At 37.1% G+C, this 18,461-nt stretch overlaps 1 protein-coding gene across 6 annotated transcripts in view; it reads right to left on the minus strand.

The window, feature by feature from the left end:
• The window catches only part of ART3 (ADP-ribosyltransferase 3 (inactive)), a 148,596-nt gene that overhangs the window by 103,407 nt on the left and 26,728 nt on the right, over positions 1-18,461 (minus strand). The window contains exon 1 of one of the 6 annotated variants that reach the window (XM_082727027.1): positions 17,315-17,368. The exons of the other annotated variants lie outside the window; for them this stretch is intronic. The gene's annotated coding sequence lies outside the window, so the exon portion shown is untranslated. Of the gene's footprint in view, positions 1-17,314; positions 17,369-18,461 lie in introns of those variants that run through there. 6 annotated transcript variants of the gene reach the window in all.

An 18,461-nucleotide genomic window follows, 5' to 3' on the forward strand; every position in this document is an offset into this window, starting at 1 on the left:
CTTCTTACTCAGGGAAAATCCCTTATTATGGGAATCTGGGTTGGAGGTCAAAAGAGAAAAAGCAAAGGAAGGAGATCCTCCCAGGCAGCCAGAGCAAGGTCGTGGCAGGACCACTCCTACCCTAGACTTTGAACTCCAGCCGGCACTACAAAGATGTTATCAGTTTAAAAAAAAAAAAAAGGTATTTAAGTGGCAGTAGAGGTAGTAGTATAAATCTTAGATTTGTGGCTTCCTAACACGGATTCCTGTAGCATGACTATGGCTAGTCCTTCCGGTAACCTAGCCCTCTCGCGGTTTTCCATTTTCTAAGCCTGATTCTTCAGTCTTCCTACAGATTCTTCAACTAACAAATTCCTTTTCTTTTGAAGCTAACCAGTCAGTGTTGGTTTCTCTGTATGAAACCAAAAATCTTAGCTGATTTAGCACTTTATATAGATACCTAGATATTTGTTTATTTAAAAGCAGAAAAGAGGGGCACCTACATGGTTCAAATGGTTGGACATCTGCCTTTGGCTCAGTTCATAATGTCCAGGTCTCAGGATCAAGCCCCCCACTGGGCTCCCAGCTCAGCGGGGAGTCTTCTCCCTCTGCCTCTCCCACTGCTTGTGCTCTCAATCTCTTTTTCAAATGAATAAAATCTTTTCTTAAAAAGCAATTTTAACATATCATTTGTGCATCTTTCCCACTGATACCAGAGCCAGCCATAAAGCAGATCAGAGAGTGGACAGATAAGTGAATAGCAGAGCAGGGTATCTGGCTCCAATCAGGCCCTCTTACTGACTGGCTTTCTGACTGGTGCCTAAAAGCAATAATGAGATGTCAACTATTATCCAAGGTATTTGTATATAAGCCTATATAATTTATATCACAAATTATAGTATGTTATAATATAGATATATATAGTATAAAGACAAAGTACAGACATATAGCATAAATATATATTTTATATATCACTAACTTACATAAACTTCCATATGAAATGAAACTTCTATATGAATACCTAGGATGGTTTTAAGACCTAGTATTTTACTATTGGCAGTCATTTCTTTTTTTAATAATATCTTTAAAAATTCATTGAGTTAGAACTACATGACAAATTTGGTTCTTTCAGAGAAGTAGTATAGACCAGCACATTATTATTGAGTAGATAACATATATTTAAATTTCTTCATGACAAAATAAGCATATTAAAAAATAAATAAACTTGAGCCAAAATTCTTCCCACCTCAGTACCTTTGCAAATACTATTCCTTCTGCTTATTTTTTCACTTAACTAATGCCTACCAATCACTTAGATCTCAGCTTAAATGACATTTTCAACAGGATGTCATGCATGAAACCACCCCTTCAATCTCAGACTAGATATCCTATTTATTTCTTTTCATAACACTGTCTTCTTTTCTATTACACTATTTATTGCAACTATAACTGTAAAAATTCTTCCTCTGCTTTATATCTACTCTCCCTCCCACAAGTATAAACTCAGTAAGAAAGCCATTTTAGTCCTAATTCACAGTAAAGTGCCAGGCACATGAGACTCTCAAAATATTTGAGAATAGAATGACCAGCAACAGAAACTAATTGGTTTGAAGTGAAGGTACGAAGGACTTCAAAAGTCCATCTAAACAGACTTGAGTTTTACTCTTTATAAAGGGGAGATTCAAGAAATGTTCAAGAATAGGGGCACCTGGGTGGCTCAGTGGGTTAAAGCCTCTGCCTTCGGCTCAGGTCATGGTCCCAGGGTCTCGGGATCGAGCCCCACATTGGGCTCTCTGCTCAGCAGGGAGCCTGCTTCCTCCCCTCTCTCTCTGCCTACCTGTGACCTCTGCCTGTCAAATAAATAAATAAAATATTTTTTTTAAAAATAAAAAACAAAAGAAATGTTCAAGAATAGAAGACTGAGCCATCGAATTATTCTAAATTCTGGGAACGTGACACAAGGTTGACTGGAATTGGGAAAGACTGGGAAAAGAAATATTTTTTCATAATCCAGGTCTGTATTTAGTAAACTTCATGTGATTCTAATACCATCTTCATAACTTTTTACCACATTTTCTGATCTTTGTATTTTGTCAAATCTGTGTACTGCCTTTATTTTACTTACATTTACATAAAAAGGCAAATTTTCACTGCTATATGTGAAATCAGTATCACCTGCTATAGAAATAAAATGTAACAATAAAAGGAAACACAATGAACAAATACTAAATTCCAGCTAGATGTTATTGTGTGCCAAATTTCAAAACCTCAGGCCTTCTCTGTTTGTCAAAGAGAGATGAACATTGCTGATAATGTGGTTGAAAACCATACTAATACCAAAAATGAGACTTTCCATGATTTAACAAGGGGTATTAAAATTAAAATGAGACTAATTAAACTAATATTAAATGTTATTATCAGTGAGCCCCCTGGTATTGTCCCACATTTCGGGTAACACTGGTTTGAAAAGTAAGGGGAGTAAGTTGAGCAGCATTACCATACAACCCATCAATCCCACTCCTAGGTATTAACTAAAAGAAATGAAAACAGTTATTCAAACAAAAACTTGCACACAAATGTTCAGACAGCACTATTCACAATAGCTGAAAGGTAGAAACTCCCAGATACCCATCAAACAATAAATGGCTAAAGAAAATGTGGTGTATATTCACAATGGAATACTATTTAGCCATAAAAAGAAACAAAATACTGACATAGGCTACAATACAGATTAACCCCAAAAATAAGATGCTAAGGGGCTCCTGGGTGGCTCAGTCAATTAAGTGTTCAACTCTTCATTTTGGCGCCCCTGCCCCGCCACTTGTACTGTTTGTCTCTCTCACTCGCTCTCTAAAATAAACAAAAACTTTGGGGTGGGTGGGAGAAGATGCTAAGTAAAAGAAACCAAACACAAAAGGTAACATATGTATGATTCCATTTATATGAATTATCTAGGATATGAATTATCTAGAATATCTAGATTCCACTTGTATGAATTATCTAGAAACGCATAGAAACGGAAACAGGTTAGTGGTTGTCAGGCGCTGAGAGAAGATAATGAGGAGGGACTGCTAAATGGGTACAGAGTTTCTGTCTGGGTAGTAAAAAAGGGTTAGAACTTTAGAGAATAGTGATGATTGTATAACACTGTGAGTGCCCTTAAAGCCACTGAATTGTATACTTTTAAGTGGTTAAAATGTTAACCTGTATGTGTGCATATTTATCATGATAGAAAAAATAAGGGCTAAACTGAAGTAATAAGGGTGAAAACAATTATGACGAAATTACACTGCTGAAAGAAAATCATTAAGACTTAACAAAAGATGACAGATGAGATGTGACGGCTGAAGCTGAGGAAAGGAATCAAAGAAAAAGCTAAGGATCTGAATCTGAAATGAAAGCAAAGCAGGGAATCAGGAAAAGCTGAGATTTCGGTGTTTAAAAGGTTAATACTGTCACTAACACAAACAGGGAAATCAGGGGAAGATACTGTTTAGCGAAGAAAACTGTAGGTTGGGATATATATATTTAAAGATGTTATTTATTTGAGGACAGAGAGAGAAGGAGCAGGGGAGACAGACTCCCCACTGTGCAGGGAGTGGACTTCGGGGCTGATCCTGGGACTCCAGGATGATGAGCTGAGCCAAAGGCAGATGCTTAACCACCTGAGCCTCCCAGGCCCCACTGTAGGTTGAGTTTTAACTATATATAACCTGAGATACCAAATATTTACAGTGATTTAGAAATTCAGAACTGTTTCCTCTAATTAACTAAAAGGAGCTTATAAATAGATGGGATAATTTTGCATGATAGTACTAGAAAAGATTATAATTATGTTTGGGTATTGAGTATGTACTAAATATATCCACATAGAATTAATATACTTCTTTATTATGTGTTTTTACTGCTTTAAATTTTGTTCAACTCTGGTTTTCTCTGATACCTTCTAAAATGCAAAGCTGGTATTTTCCTTTTAAAATCTTTCAACCTGGGACACCTGGGTGGCTCAGTGGGTTAAGCCTCTGCCTTCAGCTCAGGTCATGATCTCAGGGTCCTGGGATCAAGCCCCACATCAGACTCTCTGCTCTGCAGGGAGCCTGCTTCCCCCCCTCTCTCTGCCTGCCTCTCTGCCTACTTGTGATCTCTGTCAAATAAATAAAATCTTTAAAAAAAAAATTCTTCCAACACCTTCTCACTGCCTTCTGTATAAAGTATGCACTGCTTAGTCTATCTTTATAAAATGCTGCTGTTACCTCCTTAAACTCTCTAACCCCATCGTATTCAATTATTGGTCACTTCCATGCTACTTTCTCTCTGAAATGCCCTTCTCCTTCATCTACTTGTCCAACACCTACTCATTTTTCCATACTCTGTTCAAGAGTTACCTGCCATAGGAGCATAGAGGAAGGAAGGGAAAAATAAAGCAAGACGAAATCAGAGAGGAAGCCAAACCATAAAAGACTCTTAATCATAGGAAACAAACTTAAGGTTGCTGGAGGGAGGAGGGTAGGGCAACTGGGTGATGGACATTAAGGAGAACACATGATGTAATCACCATTGGGTATTATACAAGACTGATGAATCACTGACCTCTACCTCTGAAACTCGTAATACATTATACATTAATTAATTGACTTTAAATTTAAAAAAAAAGACTTCTGAGAATGGCTAAGTTTAGGCATGAATTTTTTTCTGTATTACAGGAAAACCTGAACTATTATTAAGGAAATTAATTTTCAATATTACATTATCCAAGACATTGCTTTCTTGCTGTTTTTGTATACAATTAATTTTTTAAAAGAAGAAAATATTTCAAATATATCTTGGGATGTGAAACTCTCAAAATTAAGGCTCACACTGTCCCAAAAAGACATTTTGATAGAAAGAGGTGAATTGGTCAGTAACATAATTTAAAACTAATGTATTAGAAGAATCATTTTCTAAGAAATAAGAATGATTCTCTGAATTCACAAGAAAAAAAAGTTACCTGCCATAATTCTTTCCTAAACCAACCCAAACATGTACATTTCAAAATACACCACTCCTACCTCTACTATAACACATCATTCTTACCTGCTTACAATGCCTTCCTCTAAGAGATTCTAAGACTCCTTTCAGTAATCATAGGATACCTTTGATGATTTCTGAGTGTCCACGGCTAGCTGTCATTTATTCTACAATATTTGCTTTTTCAGGACTAAGATCATATCATATTTGCTTGAATTCTTGTAGCATCCATGCTATTAAAATAAAACTCTTGGTGCCTGGAGCACCAGAAATCAAAAGGTTTTCACCAGATTCTGCACCAAGTGGTCTTCTAGTTGCATAGTAAGTAACCTTAACATTTGTATAGCTGGTAAATGTTGTATTGAACAATGTTCTTAGAAAATTCAAAGATGCTTCAAATACGTGTTTTTCTAAGTTATAGTACTGAAAATCTTGTGAATCATCTGTATTGTCATTAATTTGTCATTATTGTTCTGTTTTTTATTTTGTTTTAAAATATAAGTTCAGGGGCACCTAAGTGGCTCAGTGGGTTAAGCCTCTGCCTTCAGCTCAGGTCATGATCTCAGGGTCCTGGGATCAAGCCCCACATGGGGCTCTCTGCTCAGTGGGGAGCCTGCTTCCTCCTCTCTCTCTGCCTGCCTTTCTGCCTACTTGTGATCTCTCTCTCTCTCTGTCAAGTAAATAATAAATTAAAAAATAATTTAAAAAATATATAAATTCAGAGGCGTCTGGGTGCCTCAGCCAGTTAAGTGTCTGCCTTCAGCTCAGGTCATGATCCCAGGGTCCTAGCATGGAGACCCTGTCGGCTCCCTGCTCAGCGGGGAGTCTGCTTCTCCCTCTCCCTCTGCCTGCCACTCTGCCTACTTGTGCTCTGTTAAGCAAAAAAAATTTTTTTAATCTTTTTTAAAAATAATAAAAATTTATATATAATACATTTATTATAAAGTAATACAAAACATATATATATGTTATAAGACCATAGTTTCCAACAGGTGATGCCACCACCCTCACCCCCTAGGGGGTCCTTTACTTTTTTTTTTTTTAGGATTTATTTATTTATTTGAGAGAGAGAACACAAGCAGGGAAGAAGAGCAGAGGGAGAGAGAGTAGCAGACCCCCTCACTGAGCTGGGAGCCCCATGTGGGCTCAATCCTAGGACATGGGGATCATGACCTGAGCCTGAGCCAAAGACAGACACTTAATTGACTGAGCCACCCAGGCACCCCACTCCCCAGGGGTCTTTGAGATATTGCAGGAAGTCTATAAAGTCAAAAATAAATAAATCTTAAAAAATCGTTATTTTAGAGAGAGTGCGCAAGCATGAGTGGAGGGAGAGCGAGAGGAAGAGACTCCGACTCTCCACCATGGAGCCCAACATGGGCTTGATCTCACCACCCTGAGATCATGATCTGAGCTAAAATCAAGGGTCAGATGATTAATCAACTGAGCCACACAGGCACCCAAAAAGTCAAAACTATTTTCATGGTAATATTAAGGCATTATTTGTCTTCTTTAGTCTCATTCTCTCATGAGTTTCCCAGGGGCTACCCGGCATATAATACTGCAACAATTAAATGCATAAATAAATACGAGAATCTAGCTATATTCTATTAAAGCCAGACATTGCAGACTTTAAAGAGATTTGCAAAAATATAAAACAATGTTACTCTTTTCACTATTTTTTTTGGAAAATACAATTATTTCTCATGAAAATGTTATTTCTGTTAATATGGAATGAGCAAATCTCTAGGTTCCAATAACATTCTTTCCTTGCTTTGCCACTTTTTGAGATATGAACTTCCCACCAATGCCCTCAGCATACCATGATTCTTTTAGTCTTGCACACACCTTCATTAAATCCCTATTAGAATTCCAGCTGAGTGTACTCTCAGTTTTCTTCTAGGTCCCTGTGTGATACTCTTCATGATCCTGGGTCAAATAGATTCATCAAGAAAACTGTTTCTTCCTGAGGACAACCGAGGCTACTAATTTCAGATGACCAGATACGCTGATTTGTTGGTTGATGTCATAGATTTTGTCACTAGAGGCTTATAAAAGCAATTTGCAGAGGCAGTACAGTAAAGTGGTTATGAGACCCTGGAATTAGATTGCCTAAATGGCAATCCTCCTATAGAATCTTACTTTGGCTTATTATAGAACAGGTACAGATTTCCTCTGCTTTCTGAAAGTAGAGCATTCCTGTGAAATCTTTCATAAGTTAAAATGTCATAAAGCAAAGAAATAATTACTATTGATTTATGCGGGGAAATTTTTGAGAGCTCCCAGACCCAAAAAATAACCTTTCTTAGGGACGCCTGGTTGGCTCAGTTGGTTAAGCGCTGCCATCGGCTCAGGTCATGATCCCAGTGTCCTGGGATCGAGTCCCACATTGGGCTCCTTGCTCGGCAGGGAGCCTGCTTCTCCCTCTGCCTCTGCCTGTGCTCGCTCACTCTCTCTCCCTCTATCCCTGACAAATAAATAAATAAAATCTTAAAAAAAAAAAAAAAAAAACTCTCTTAGGCTTTTCAGATACCTTAGGATGCATCCTGCTAACAAATGCCCAAAATAAATTAAGATGAAGGACAGATGTTCACAGACACAGTTCAAAGTTACGGCAGCCTGATGCTGAGATGCTCGGTGTCATTCCAGGGGCTGCGGCTTGGTGGGCCATGCTTGCTGTTCCAGGTGTGCGCTGTCTCTATAATGGCTCTGCAAAACAAACGCTGAACACCCTTTCACTTTTCACTTTTTTCCATAAAGGCTAAAATCCTCTTTGGATTCCTTTCAATTCTCAAAAACAGATACTAACATGTCTTTTTGTTAAGAATGAAGTGGCACGCAGCACCTGGGTGGCTCAGTTGGTTAAGTGTCCAACTTCGATTCAGTTCATGATCTCAGACTCTCAGACTCCTGGGATGGAACCATGCCTCTCTGGCTCTGTTTGTCCCTCTGCCTCGCCCCCCCGTTGGACATGCTTGCTCGCTTGCTCTCTCTGGCTCAACTAAATAAAAAAAGAAAGAAAGAAAGAAAGAAAGAAAGAAAGAAAGAAAGAAAGAAAGGCAGGCATAACACAAGCTTCCAAAATACAAGGGATACTTGTACACCTTATAAAGTGATCATTAAGATCAAATGTGATAAATTTAAGATTAAATATGAAATCTTTAAAAAACAGCACAGCCACCTTACACCAGTTAGAATGGCAAAAGTTAACAAGCCAGGAACAACAAATGTTGAAGAAGATGTGGGGAAGGGGGAACCCTCTTATACTGTTGGTGGGAATGCCATTTGGTACAGCCACTTTGGAAAACAGTGTGTGGATTCCTCAAAAAATTAAAAACAGAGCTACCCTATGACCTGGCAACTGCACTACTGGGTATTTACTCAAAGATACAGATGCCTTCTATACCCCAATGTTCATAGCAGCAATGTCCACAATAGCAAAACTGTGGAAAGAGCTAAGATACCCTTCAACCCTTGAATGGATAAAGAAGATATGGTCCATATATACAACAGAGTATTACTCAGCAGTCAGAAAGGATGAATACCCAACTTTTGCATCAACACGATGGGACTGGAGGAGATTATGCTGAGTGAAATAAGTCAAGCAGAGACAGTCAATTATCATATGGTTTCACTTACGTGTGGAACATAAGGAATAACATGGAGGACATTAGGAGAAGGAAAGGAAAAATGAATTGGGGGAAATTGGAGGGGGAGACAAACCATAAGAGATTGTGGACTCTGAGAAACAGACTGAGGGTTTTAGAAGGGAGGAGGGTGTGGGGGATGGGTGAGCCTGGTAGTGGGCATTAAGGAGGGCACGTATAGCATGGAACACTGGGTGCTGTATAAACAATGAATCCTGGAACACTGCATCAAAAACTAATAATAATAAATAATAAAAAATAATAATAATAATAAATAATTTAAAAATCCCAGAAAAAGATAGCACATCTTAGCATAAAACATATGGTATTAATTTTGATATATTATTAATAAAATAAATTCTAACACTAAGTAGTTTATTCAGGCAGTTAGCACAAAAATCAGCCATCCTTCAGTTTTCTTATATTAGGAACCAAGCAAAACTACAGAGTCCCTGTATTGGGATTCACCAGTATATACTAAACCACTGTCTTCCAGCCTTCTAGAGCTATGAAGAAAAAGAGACAGAGGAAAAAAAAGAAAAATGAAAGACGTTAAAGAGAAAAATATAGAAAAAGCTTAAAAAAATAGAGACACAAGAGAGAAAGAGAGAGGGGGAAAGGGAATCGAAAAGGAAACCAATTCCCACCTTCTGTCTTCTTCGCCTATCCCCTAATTTCATCTCACACCAGCACATTTATTGTTTACTTTACTAATCATAGTCTTTCCATCTCTCCCTCTTCGGTTCTTTGATGTCTGGATTAACAACTCAATGACCCTCTCCGGATAGAAGGTTAATTTGAACACATCAATCACTCTACTAAACCAAAATATTGCCATAATTTAACAGAGATTCTTGGAAACTCCCCAATGCTTAAGATATAAAATGACTCAGAAAAGTAGTGGCATAATTAGGCCGCATTTCTTTGGCTCCTCTTCAAAGGAGAAATAAAGGATCTAAAACTATTTCCCTGAAGTGAGGACTTTATGGTAAATTAATTTTTTAAAGAATTTCAGGTGTATAGATTTGGATTAATCATTTAGTTGATGATACATACATTGTCTTCTCTGATCCATGCACGCATATACACACACATATATGTTTGTAATACCATGAAGACCCATGAATTCATGAGAACATTCACAATCACTTAAAATAAAGGTATAATTATGTTCCTTCCCTGTCATGTTTCCTTCTCTCCTCCAACTCAGGATATAATAAATATCCCGAGTTCTGTGTTTATTATACCCTTTTCTTTTAAGCTGTGGTAAAAGAAACATAACATTTTGCTATCTTTATCATTTTCAAGCGTATAGTTCAGTGGCATTAACTACACTCATATTGTTATGCAACCTCTGCTCTCTCATTTTTAAAAAATATTTCTATAAACATGCCTAAACAAAATATTAAACTTTAGTTATACTGAACTTTATAAAAAGAGTAATCACTCTGTATTTAATCTCACCACTATTTTATTTGATGAGATTTTAGAAAAATTCATCTACATTTCCTGTAAACAAACAAGTCTTGCTTGTCTTTTGTCCGTTTTATTCCTGATCATTTCATGTTTTTGAATGCCTACTGTTGCCACTATAAATTTTTTCTTTTAAAATGACATTTTAATTATTTGTTACTGATGTAGAAAACATAATACATTGATCTTCTAGCTATCTACTTTGATCGATTCTGATATTACTTTAACACTGAGTAAATTCTTTTGGGCTTTCTATGTAGATGATCTCTACAAAGTTGTATTTCTTCCTTGCCAATTCTTCTGGATTTCCCTTTCTTTTTTTTTTTTTTTTTTGTTTTTTTTTTTTTGTTTTATTTTTCAGGCTAGGAGTTACAGCACAATGAAAATGAAGTGAAAAATGGCATCATCATCTTGTTTTGTAAATTCCCAGTATACTTTATCATAGCTAAGCCAAGTTGTCTAAACAAGGCCTTTCCTAAGAGTAAATACTGCATGATTCCAACCCTCAGCTCTATCCAGAGACTCAGACCTATGGCTATTGAATAACAGAAACATCTGACGACACAAACAACTTCACCATCCAGAGAGAAAATACTATTTGTTGCACGTAGGAGAAAAACTAAAATCTGGCCAGAGAACTGGCTATATTTGTGAAAATGCTGGCTGGTAAAAAATTCATTTAGATTTGTTAAAATACCCTTCTAATACTCTGTCATCTTATAGAACAACCTTAAAGGTAGATGGATTAGGTGTTACAATGAGCATCTAAATATAAGAAAACTGAACAGACACAGCTAACATCTAAGATCACAGAGCAAGTGAAAGACACCACTGTATACTGTATCTCTAGATGCCTAGCCCATCCCATCATCCCATAAACTGAAGAAAGCAGAAAACTGTATGGTCTAAAATGGATCCCAACAGAAGCTATTCTCAGATCTCCCAATCATGATGATTTTAAGGGTCTACCACCCACTCTGCACTTTGCTCAGACTGGCTGTGAACGATAAAATGTATCAAAAATTTAAAAGTGTGTAAGCAGTATTAACCAAACTTTGGCAGCTAAGGGAATCTTGTAGGAGTTCAATCAAAACTATGAAAAGGGAGGGGTGCCTGGGTGGTTCAGTAGGTTAAGCAACCAACTCTTGATCTCAGTTTAGGTCTTGATCTCAGGGTTGTGAATTCAAAAAATTCAAATTCACTGGGCATGGAGCCTACCTAGGGAAAAAAAAAAACCCACACACATACATAAACAAAAAACAAAACAAACAAGAAATCTGTGAAAAGGAAAGTTATGCCCTCCACTCCTACACCCTCCAAGGTACACTGTACATCAACTGAGGGAATTCCCAGTCTACAGAAATCACTGAACTCCTCCTGCTCACTTTTTAGGAAACTTCTTTTAAGCACACTGGTTTCTCGGAAAGCATTTCTTTTCTTGGCCCAAAACAAATCAGTCAGGGCAGACTGTTTCTTTTGGCCTGATGCCATAATTAAAAGCTTAAAGATAAACCAGCAGCATCTGAAACTGAAACTAAAGACGGAATATTTCCTTAACTCTTCTTTTCTTTCAAAACTAAACTCGGATCAGTGAATACAAAGAAAAGAAGTACGCAAGAGCTTTGAAAAAATTAGAAAATAAGTTTAAGAAGAGTTGTAATTTAGCTTTAGCTTTTTATTCAAATGATTCACCTAGTATTGCTTGTAGATGTAGCAAGTAATAGTTGGCTTGCTATTATCCCAAAAAAGATACCTTTTTTTTTTTTTCAAATTCTTCTCCACATTGATAACATATACAAAATTTTCTTCCCTAAAGCAAATTCCCATTTAAAGCAAGAATAGAAGGATTCTATTCTTTGATTTGATTCTATGTTTTGATTCTATGCTCACCAGACAACATTCAGGTTACTAATTCAACTTCCCAGATGCTGCGATACAGGAAAAGTATGACTTGGATACCAGACTCAATTTTCCCAGTCATTGGGAGGTCCTCATTATAAATAAATAAACTGTCTTTTTTTATTTGCGTCTTAGTCTCTTGTACGTTTGGTTAACAGAATTAATTCTTTAAGAACATTAATTCTTTACTCTGGATGATTAGAAAAAAAAATGAGTGTTTCTGGACTATAAAACTAAGAACCAGACACTATAGAATCCTAAAAAAGTATTACCCATCTCTGAGAGACTCTACCAATCTACCTGCCTGGTCGGCTGGCTTCCTCCTATACCATTAGTTATAACACTTCTCTAATTGGATATGCTTTCCCTTCCTGGCCATTTGTCTAAATAGACACAACAGTGTTCATCTGAATGCTCCTGGTCTTTATGAGCACATTCTTCTATGAATATATTATTTATTGTCTGAGCCACTCATTTGGCACTGATCATACAGTTCCTTCATTGGTAGTCATTGTTTCATAATTTTTGCTATTTCCAATTAGAATACAAACCATCAAGGACAAACATCAGATCACTTTCCCTGAGATTACTTTGGGCCCCAACACTATTACGAGAACAAGCGCAATTCTCCTCATTCTTCAAACACCATCTATGGCGTATATGTAATATACACTGAAAAGATTTGCATTCTTTCATTCATTCAGTGGATAATTAAAGAGAACTTCCAACAAATAATTAGGAAACTTTTTAGGAGCATCACCTTTTGTATAGTTACCCTACAGTCCTTGGAATGAAGAGCCTGGACTATACCACACTAAGAAAATATGTATTAATTCTACTTACTTTAATCCATATTAACTCCTTGGGAAATCAGTCTTAAGTTAAACTTGGTTCCTCAATCTAGAAAAATCAATAATAACCATGTCCTCATGTACAAATAAAAGCCAACAGAATTTCTTTTTGAAGATGTACAATTCTTACTTATGCTGTTTCTTCAAATCTGTATAGATTTACCTATCTATCTATCCTCCCCATCCAATATTTACCGAATATTTCCATATGATGAAGTCTTAGAATATAGATAAGGTTCAATGACATAGAGTTTGGAGCCAACGGACAAGAAAGAATTCTTGAGATGTCTTTGGTGCAAAAAACGGTTTAGAGCTGCTGCCCTGGGGATGTGAGGACTGCAAATTGGGAAGAGATTAGGGATGGCGCAAGTCTCTAAGGAATTTTGGAAGTAAGGTTTCCAAGACCTTGAGGGGCTAGCGATTGTTTGGGAAAAAGGTTATTCATTACTGGTTATTTATTACTGGTAAGTAATAAAACCATTATGTAAGACCCTTTAGATGTGTATCAGTGGGCCATATGCTTGGAAATGTTTGTCAACATGTATCTCGGAGGGTTTAGAGATAAAGTTTCCAAAGGAATGGTTAGTAGACTTACAGATCTGTAAGTAGACTTACAGATCCTTACAGGCTGAAGCTAAGTGTCAGTCAGGCTAGGATTGCCCTTTGCCCTTAGCAAAGCCTCCAGGTGGGGCAATTTAGTCCCTAGAGGAATGTGACTCGGCCTTTTTCCATAGGCTTAGTTTTATACTAACAACTGAAATGTGGAAACAGTTGAGGTGTCCATCAACAAGAGAATGGACAAACCTTTTTGTGCAATGGAATACTATGCAGCAATAAAGACAAAATACAGATTCATGCAACTACATGGATGAATCTAAAACATCTGCTGGGAAAAAGAAGCCTTGCACTGAATAGCACATATTAGAATGGTCCCATTTATACAAAGTTCTAAAAAAGACAAAACAAATCTATAGTTAAAAAATTTCAGAAGAGCAACAGTGTCAGGAGTAGAGGAGATGGTGTGAGGACAGACTGGCAAGTGGCATGAAGGGAGTTCCTGGAGTGTTAGTGATATTCTATAACCTGACAAGGATTTGGATTATACAACTGTATGCATTTGTGAGATTCATTTAATAGTACAATGAAGATCTAAACATTTCTCACTCTACATATATACATTTTTAATATACATTTTATATAGATATAAATCTATATCTTTTATATATATATCTATATTATACAGATATATATACATACATATATGTGTATGTATATATGTATGTATATATATATACATACATTTTACCTCAAAAAGAAAGAAAAAGAAGAAGAACATAGGGACGACTGGGTGGCTCAGTTGTTAAGCATCTGCCCTCAGCTCAGGTCATGATCCTGGGGTCTTGGGATCAGGCCACACATTGGGCTCTCTGCTCAGCAGGAAGTCTGTTTCTCCCGCTTCTTCTCCCTCTGCTCATGTATGTGTGTGCTCTCTCTCTAATAAATAGAGTCTTTTAAAAAAAGGAAAACAAAAAAACTAACTCCATAGAAAGTACACTGGAATGATGGAGTAATGACCTCTGAAAATCTCCTCTATAAAAGAAAAAAGAGCATTGGGGGAAAAAAATCTATCAAAACCAACTTTTTTCAGAACTCTTCAAATTAGCCAAAAGTTTGCAGCAGTAAGGGAAAACATCTAAGACGCAGCTTATCTCAGTAAGAACAGAACTCTGGGGCACTTTCACTGCCCTGTTTTCATGCCCCTCCCCCATGCTCTACACAGCAGCCTTGAAAAATAACACAACAAAAAACCATAAAACAAGTACCAAAATTTTCAATAAATATGCATTTTATCAATGATTATTTTGAATATAAATGAACATTCAAATCAAAAGACTCTGAATGACAAAGTAGATTTTTAAAAACCTATTTATATGCTGCCTTACAAGAGAACCATTTCAGATCTAAAGACACCTGCAGATTGAAAGTGAGAGGGCAGAGAAACATCGATCATGGAAATGGATGTCAAAAGAAACTCAGAGTATGGGGTGCCTGGGTGCCTTGGTCAGTTAAGCATCTGCCTTCAGCTCAGGTCATAATCCCAGGGCCCTGGGATCAAACCCCACACTGGGTTCCCCCCTCAGCAGGGAGTTGGCTTCTCTCTAACCCTCCCCCATCTCATGCTCTCTCTCTCTCAAATAAATAAGTAAATGAATTTTTAAAAAGGAAAAAAGAAAGAAAGGGTAGCAATACTTACAATAGAACAGATTAAAACAAAAACTGTAACAAGTGACAAAAAAAGTACCCTACGGGCGCCTGGGTGGCTCAGTGGGTTAAGCCGCTGCCTTCGGCTCAGGTCATGATCTCAGGGTCCTGGGATCGAGTCCCGAATCGGGCTCTCTGCTCAGCAGGGAGCCTGTTTCCTCCTCTCTCTCTCTGCCTGCCTCTCTGCCTACTTGTGATCTCTGTCTGTCAAATAAATAAATACAATCTTAAAAAAAAAAAAAGTGTGCTACACAATCAAAAAGAAGACAACCCAAAAAGATGACATAATTGAAAATATTTATGCACTCACGATGGGAGGACCCAAATACATAAAGTAAATAACAACAAATGTAAAGGAAATCATCAACAGTAATACAATAGTTGGGGACTTTAACACCTCACTTACATCAATGGACAGATCATCCAAACAGGAAATCAATAAAAGAACATTTGCTCGGAATGACATAATGGACCAGATAAATTTAACATATATATGTGGAACACTGCATCCTAAAACAGCAGAATACATGTTCTTCTCAAATGCATGTGGAACATTCTCCAGGAAAGATCACATATTAGGCCACAAAACAAATCTTAATAAATTCAAAAAGATCGAAGTCATAACACACATCTTTTCTGAACACAATGCTATGAAACTAGAAATCAACCACAAGAAAAAATCTGTAAAGGGCCCAAATACATGGAAGTTAAATAACATGCTACTGAATAATGAATGGGCCTACCAAAAAATCAAAGAAGAAATCAAAAATTACATGGAAACAAATGAAAATGAAAACACAACCATTCAAAAACCTTGGGAGCAGTTCAAAGAGGGAAGTTATTATCAATACAGACCTACATCAAGAAAAAAGAAAAAACTCAAATAAACAACCTGACCTTATACCTAAAGAATCTAGAAAAATAACAAAATTCAAAACCAGAAAAAAATAACAAAAATTAGAGCAGAAATAAATGATATAGGAACCAAAAGAAAAAAATAATAGAACTGATTATGAAACCAGCTGGTTCTTTGAACACATCAATAAAATCAATAAACCTGTAGCCACACTCAACAAAAAGAGAAAGAGAGCAGACCCAAATAAACAAAATCACTAATGAAAAAGGACAAACAACAACCAACACCAAAGAAATATGAACCATTTTAAGAAAATTATGAAAATTTACATGTGAAAAAACTCTACAACCTAGAAGAATTGGTATACCTGGAAACACATAACCTACCAAAACTGAATCAGGAAGAAATAGAAATTGGTCAGATGGGTTACCAGCAATGGAACTGAAGCATAATTAAAAAAAAAAAAAAAAACCTCCTTTACTGAGCCATCAGAAAGATAAATCCTACCATTTACATCAAGAGGAATCGAACTGGAGGGTATTATGCTGAGTAAAATGTCAGAGAAAGACAATTAACATTATGGTTTCACTCATATGAAGAATGTAAGAACCAGCAAAAAGGATCATCAGGAAAGAGAGGGAAAACAAATGGGAAGAAATCAGAGAGGGAGACATGAGAGACTTAACTATGGGAAAGAAATTAAGGGTTGCTAGACGGGAGGTGGGTGGGCGGCTGAGGTAACTGGGTGATGCATATTAAGAAGAGCACGTCATGTGATGAGCACTGGGTTTTAATATGCAACTGAGGAATTTACTCAACTCTACATCTGAAATTAATGATGTTGGCTAATTGAATTAAGAAAAAAAAAAACCTCCCAAAAAACAAAACTCTAGGACCAGATGGCCTCACAAACAAGTTATATCACTTAAAAAAGAGTTAATACTCACTCTTCTGAATACTCAAAAAAAAAAAAAAGAAAAGAAAAGAAAGAAAAAATGAGGAAGGAAAACTTCCAAATTCATTCTATGAGATCAGTATCATCCTGATACCAAAAACAGATAAACACACCACAAAAAAAAGAGAACCATGGGCCAATAACTCTGATGAACATAGAAACAAAAATTCCTCAACAAAACACTAGCAAACCAAATCTAACAATACATTAAAACAATCATTCACCGTGATCAAGTTGGATCTATTCACGAGAGGCAAGTGTGGATCAATATTCACAAATCAGTGTGATTTATCACACATCAACAAGATGAAGGAAAAGAACCACAAGACACAGAACATTCATTCGTAATAAAACCCTCATCAAAACGGTTCTAGAGGAAACATACCTCGACATAATTCAGGGCTTATATACCACCAGTGTCACACTTCTGCTGAAAAACAAGAGACAGTTTCTCTAATGTCAGCAACAAGAGAAAAAAAAAAAGAAAGAAAACAAGGATGTGTACTCTCACTGATTTTATTCAACAGAGTACTGGAAGTCCTAGCCACAGTAATCAGACAACAAAAAGAAATAAAAGGCATCCAATTTAGCAAGGAAGAAGTAAAGCTTTCATTCTGCAGATGAGATGGTACTAAAGATAGAAAATCCTAAAATCTCCACCAAAAAACTACTAGAGCTGATAAATGAATTCAGTATATAAAAGCACTGTATAGGAGTGCCTGGGTGGCTCAGTGGGCTGGGGCCTCTGCCTTTGGCTCAGGTTGTGATCCCAGGGTCCTGGGATCCAGCCCCACATCAGGCTCTCCACTCAGTGGGGAGCCTGCTTCTCCCCTCCTCTCTCTCTCTGCCTGCCTCTCTGCCTATTTGTGATCTGTCAAATAAATGGATAAAATCTTAAAAAAAAAAAAAAAGCACTGTATAGAAATACATTGCATTCCTGTACACAAATAATGAAGCAACAGAAAATGAAATTAAGAAAACAATTCCAACTATAATTGTACCAAAAACAAAATTCCTAGAAATAAACTTGAAAGTAAACACCTGTACTCTGAAAACTACAAAACCACTGATGAAAGAAATTCAAGACAACAAAAACAAAGACATTCCTGTGTTCACGGACTATTTAAAAAAAAATCATTAAAAAGTCTATACTAGGGGCGCCTGGGTGGCTCAGTGGGTTAAGCCGCTGCCTTCAGCTCAGGTCATGATCTCAGCGTCCTGGGATCGAGTCCCGCATCGGGATCTCTGCTCAGCAGGGAGCCTGCTTCCCTCTCTCTCTCTCTGCCTGCCTCTCCGACTACTTGTGATTTCTCTCTGTCAAATAAATAAATAAATAATCTTTAAAAAAAAAAAAAAAAAAAAAAAAGTCTATACTACCCAGGGCGCCTGGGTGGCTCAGTGGGTTAAGCCACTGTCTTCGGCTCAGGTCATGATCTCAGGGTCCTGGGATCGAGCCCCGCATCGGGCTCTCTGCTCAGCGGGGAGCCTGCTTCCTGCTTCCTCCTCTCTCTCTGCCTGCCTCTCTGCCTGCT

This window comes from Mustela nivalis (assembly GCF_964662115.1).
Source record: "Mustela nivalis genome assembly, chromosome: 4".
In the NCBI taxonomy this organism is placed as follows: domain Eukaryota; kingdom Metazoa; phylum Chordata; class Mammalia; order Carnivora; family Mustelidae; genus Mustela; species Mustela nivalis.